General features: G+C 50.8%; 1 long non-coding RNA gene across 1 annotated transcript; it reads right to left on the bottom strand.

Moving 5' to 3' along the window:
- Positions 1–1,375: 1,375 nt before the first annotated feature.
- Positions 1,376–4,600, bottom strand: LOC141733625 (uncharacterized). Its single transcript, XR_012584357.1, has 3 exons — positions 4,143–4,600; positions 3,415–3,530; positions 1,376–2,158 (listed from the first exon to the last, which is right to left on the bottom strand). It is a non-coding gene; the product is annotated as an uncharacterized LOC141733625 (long non-coding RNA).
- Between the last annotated feature and the right edge of the window lie 959 nt (positions 4,601–5,559).

Raw genomic sequence — 5,559 nt, 5'->3', positions numbered from 1 at the left:
GCGCGAGCGAGCCAGCTGTCCCATCCAACGCCTGGGTTTGCCCAGGAGGGTGAAATGTGCTGATGGTGCAGGCCATAAATGATGCCTAGTAGAGGAGAAACTGAGTGCTCACTGCCATCAGCTCAATTTTTGAATTATCTGGGGAGCAAATGAATCACTCCAATAGGCAGTCAGAGCTCTCATAGATTTAGCTTTCACCAAAACTGAAACTTACGTTTCAGTAAATTCGCTGTAGCTTCTGTACACAACCCAGCTCTTAAACATGGGTTTCGGTTTTGGCTGGGCTAATATTGCCTTTAGCACATATTATCTCGGGACTTGAATCAGTCTCAATTTCACAACCATGAGGGGCCAGGGCTGGTTTCGTCGGTGCTGGTCGCACGTGAAGGTGCAGGGCGGGCAGGGACGGCAGCTCTGCTCCAGCCCTGGCTCGAGGGCAGAGAGAGACGGGGCTGAGGACAACAAAAAGAGCTCTTGCTGGCAAGTCCCAGCCACTCGGCTTCCCTGCTTCCTACCTTGTTTGATAACACACGTCCTGCAGAAACGAGAAAACACAGGGAAATCGGCACCGAATGCCCTGGCAGCAGGGATGTGGACACGCCTGCATTGGAAAGTCTCCTGTGCTGTTTTCCCATCTTCTGTTTGCAAAAATGATTTAATCCAGGCTGGCAGATGTGCATCCCTCCAGCTGCACTGCCACCCCCCTGTCTCGGGCAGGAATGGATGAAATTATGGCTCCGCTAACGAGGAGCAAGACGGGGCTCAGACACAGCAAACAGTGTCCCAAGGAGCAAAACCATCGGGACACCAGAGGAGGGTTTAGGAGGTGAAAGTCGCCCCCCCTGAGCTGTACCTACAGGGTAAGATCACGATCTTCCCTGGACTGATGAGGATGATCCCTCCTTGGAGCTCTGCGGGGCGGTTTGAGGAGGTGGAAGGGAAGAGCCCTGCCTCCCGTTCAGTTGAAGATGGTCTCCAGGAGGTGTGTGGGCAGAGCCACCGCCGCTGCGAACACACCCTGCACCGGTCCCTGCACAGCTCCCCGTCTCCCACGGACCCGGTTTTGCCCCGGGACGAGCAGGAGCCACCGCACCGGCTGCCCTGGGGCTCTGCCAGCCCCTGAGGACACAACCCCCATTGGCAAGGTCCATACTGAGACCTGCACGTCCCCAAAGCACCAAAGGGTTTGTCCCACCCCAAGCCTTGCACCACCCTTAGCGCTGGGAGAACCACCTCCTTCGCCAGCCATCCCAGCCACCACTTGCTCCTAGGTGCAAGTTCTGGGAAAACCATGCTACGAGGCAAGGTTCATTTTTCCAGAGGTTTATCCTGTTATCACCCCCCCGTAGGGCTCTGCCCGACCCCAGAACACACGGGGAGCTCCGGCTTGGCCGTGGGACATCATCCATCCCAGGCAGAGCCAGCCCTCTGCCACCCAAAGCATCCTCTTGGCTCAGCAGAAACCTGAAGACTCAATCGCGTTTAGCACATCTCCCCGCTGCACAACGCGACCGGCAAAACCCCTTTTAGCCATAAATATAAACCAGGAGCATTTCGAGGATTGCGGTTCTGACTTTATATTTTCTGACTTATATAGATATGGCTTTCTATTTTCAGCAAACTGGCTGCCAGGCTCTTCCGAGGAACAGCGATGAACTGCCCATCTCTCCTTTCCTGACAGGCAGGAGGCAGCTAGCAGAGGAAGTTTGCTCCAGATCTCTTTTTCTTCTTTTTTTTTTTTTTCTTTTTTTCTTCTTTTTTTTAAAAATACCATTTTCAGTGAGAGGGGTTTTCCAGCATTCAGATTCATCTTCCACTTCCTAGTTACAGCCCTCAAAATCTACATGGAAAGCAATAACCACAAAGGGACTTCGGTGCCCATTCCCGTTACTGAAGTAAACCTTCCTCGGTCTTCCATGAAAAGGTAAATCCCAGGGAAATTGCTGAAGAAGCACAGGCGAGACCAATGCTGAGCGGAGCAGACACCCCGGGTCCCCCGGGGAAGCAGGTCGTACCCCTGGGAGCAATGCGATTTCAGCAACGCCTTTTCAATTGCCGAACTCTGCCGCTTTCATAACTCAAGTTCACATTTTGCCTTGGGTCTCTGTCATGAAGATGCCTCGCAGGAGAAACGCCCAGGTTGGATCGCCTGCTCTCTCTGCAAAAAAAAGAAAAAAAAAAAAAAAGAAAAAGAAACAAAAAAGAGAAGGGGATCAGAACACACAGATGTAAAAAGTTATAAACAAAGTATTTAAAACCCTCTGAAACCTCCGAAAAGCACATCTGGCGGATCATTTTTTAATCAAAAAACCTCTGCTCACATGGGTGAGGTGAAGCTAAGGCTGTTCTTCCTCCCCCTACCCGCAGCACAGCTGGAGGCGCACTCTGTGCTGAGGCTGTTAATTAGAAATCCCTCACCTTAAAATAAACAAATTCAATAGGAAAAAGAAAACAAAACCCTAACTAAACTTCTAGCAATTCTACTTTACTGCATTTTTCTCTGAAAGGACAGCAGCGTCAGCAGCAGCCCCCGGGCTGATTATTCTGGGAATCCGCAGCGTGAAACTTGTTCCCTTTGCCCTGGGCTTCTCAGAGGGGCCTCGGGAACGGCAGGTTTGAGCAGAGCCGCGCGCGGCCAGCACCGGGCCTTTTCTGGTTGAGTAACGGCACCGGGGCTTCACCCTGCACAGAGGGGCTGGCAGGGGAGCCTGGGGCCGGGCGTTATCACACCGAGGATTTCAGAGCCCAAAGCCATGGCGGGGGCACGTGGGAAATTCCCCGGCAGCACGGGGGACGCTGCAGCGTCCCTGGCGGCACCGGGGACAACCCGCCGTCACACGCGGCACCGCCAGCCACGGCACGTGCTCGTCTGCGTGTCACAGGGGGGTGGAAAAGAAAAACCCGGGATTTCTCAACCCCCGGCTCTGCGCCGGGCAGAAAAAACACCCCAAAACTCCACGGCGTGAGCGATGTTTGGCTTCAGGCCGAGGGCCTGGCGCTGCTGTGGAAAGGGAGTGAAGTCGCCTCCATCATTCACCCCGAGAGTCACGTTACGCTTCCGAGCAGCTGGTTTGCGCTGATTTCTCAAACCATGATAACTAGGTTTCTGTCTTATGACCATTCATAACTATAAATAGTTTGTATTTGTATTATTGGTCAGAGGGTTGATGCTAAATCGCGACACAGACAATATTCTCCAGAAGATCCATGTACCCCAGTAATACCAAAACTAGAAAAAAGAAACTCATCAGAACAGCACTTGTGAAATGACCTGTTCAAGATAGAAGTTGCTCAAAATTGCCTTTGTAGGATGCTCAAAAAAAAAAAAAAAAAAAAAGGCAGTGCAAGAGATATAAGAGATATTTGGGTAAGTCAAAACGGACCATATATTCAGGGGTTTTTGCATTCTTTTACCTCCTTAACTTTCCTGCGAACTCACTCATCTGAGGAAGCCTCGTGCATCCTCCCTGCTCGCTCCGAGCACACGCTCCCCACTCCCTGGAACGCCAGGGCCGAGATCTCACCGGTTTCTATAAGGAGAGAAACGAGACATCCCTGTGAGCATCGGAAAATCCCTGCCAACAGCTTATTTCAGAAGAAAAGAGAAAGGAGGAAGGTAATGACAGCTCTGTGTGCAGCGGGAAACAGCCTCGCAGGGAGGAGGGCAGCATCGCCCACCTGGCAGACGGCCTGACGCTGCGCCAGCTGGCTCCATGGAGGACCCAGCAGAGTATTACCCAGAGTAATACCCAGGGCAGAGTATTAAATAGGGATGTTATTCTCTATCCACCTTACAGGCCACAGCAGGCTTCCAAATAGCGGGAGTTTTATGTATGCAATTAAAAAAGTGCAAGTATTTCTCAGTTAAGTTAATCACTAAAACAGGGAATTTACAAATGTGAGGAAGTGCCCGTTACTTGATGCCTTTAGGTGATGATGCCAGCTTGATTTAGATCAAATGGAAGTTCTGGCCCTGCTAAGAACTTCTTATGTAAGGCGCTCTCTATGTCATATTAGAAATCACAGTAGAGGTCACAATAACGTCGTCCATTCATCATTAGTAACCTATTTCTGGACACTTAGACGTTACAAGACAAAACAATGACATTGGTTAAATTTCCAAAGAGTCATTTGGGATTTACCTGTTGAGATTGACATGAGTCACATTGCGAAGTCCGACAAGGGTGCTAGAAAGCAGGTTTCCAGAAGTGAAAAATCAGACGTCATGCCTTGCTGGCAAAAAAAAAAAAAAAAAAGTCTTGAAAAAAAAAGCAAAAAAAAAAAAAAAGCAGTCCACTTTGTGCTTCACCCATCAGGAACTGTTAGTCATCGGCGATGGGGCTGCTGAGAGGGCAAACGCCATTGCCTCAAACTGCTCTTCACACAAGGTGAACAAAAGGCCACCAAGTGTCCGCTTCCCCCACGAGCGTCACTGACAGCAGATCTCCCGAACCTGAAGGGATGAGAAATGGGGGATTTTTGAAAAGGAAAGAAAGAAACACACCCTTATGGTAGCCTGGAAATCTAGGGGATCCTCCAAGCTATATCTAGAATAGATAGTGCATAAAATCCACAATGTTCCTTTGTCCGAAAGTAATGACAGAGACAAAGAAGGCAAAACAAATGTAAAAATTTGCCCACAGAAAAGTGTGCTAACAAGAGAAAAGCCTTGCACACAGGTGGCCCCTTTAGCAAGCGTGAATGCCACCCTGCTGCGGAGGACGGGACCTCTGGAGAGCACCGAGCCCAAGCCCAGCCTCTGCAGGGTCACCCAGCGCAGGTGGCCCAGGTCCAAGGCCAGGACAGACTTTCCCGCACCCCACGCTGCGGGGGAACAGCGTTTGCCTAAATGCCTCTGTTTTACTGCAGAAACGCAATTCTGCTGTCCTGCTGAGTATTTCTTGCGAACGTGCAGATCTTAGAAGTTTGTGGGAGGTGGGGTAAAAGTGCACGGATGGCTTTTGAGTAACACACTTCCCTTCCTGAAATGATCTTCTTGGCAAACATGAAAGCTGTTTCCTAAAGGTTTAGAAATACACCCACATCCCCCGGACACTCTTTAGGAAAAGGTGCTTTATTCATTCATGCAACCGCCCCGTAGTACTGCAGAGTCAATGCGTTTCCACGGCAGTAAGCAAGAGTGAGTCAGAGCGAAACTGCACCGTCAAGATCTCTGACACGGCAAAGGAAATACAGGTAAACACAGCCGAGTAGCATCCGTGCGCAGGCCACAGTTTCCTTTGTGGAATGGACGCATCTGGCTTACGCTCACACCAAATAAAAATACAAACCGGGTTCCAAAACAGGGAGGAGGGAATTGCACAAGAGCACGCGCCGGGTGTCAAACGGCGATGACTTCATGGAGACCCACAGATTGCTCAAAATAAGAGAAGTTTGGAAAGGAAGGCTCAGCTCCGCGGCGGGGAGGAGGGAGGGCTCCCGGCACTGTGCTGCTGCTGCGCTGGTCCCGCCAATGGCGGGGGAAATTCCCAGAGCCCCTTTTTTGCTTTGCATCCCACAAAAATACCAGCCGAGGCTGAGAGGGCCCCCCGGCTGCAG

This window comes from Larus michahellis, chromosome 21 (genome assembly GCF_964199755.1).
Source record: "Larus michahellis chromosome 21, bLarMic1.1, whole genome shotgun sequence".
NCBI lineage: Eukaryota > Metazoa > Chordata > Aves > Charadriiformes > Laridae > Larus > Larus michahellis.
Note: the sequence above shows the minus strand (reverse complement) of the source record. Positions and strands in the feature narration are given on the sequence as shown.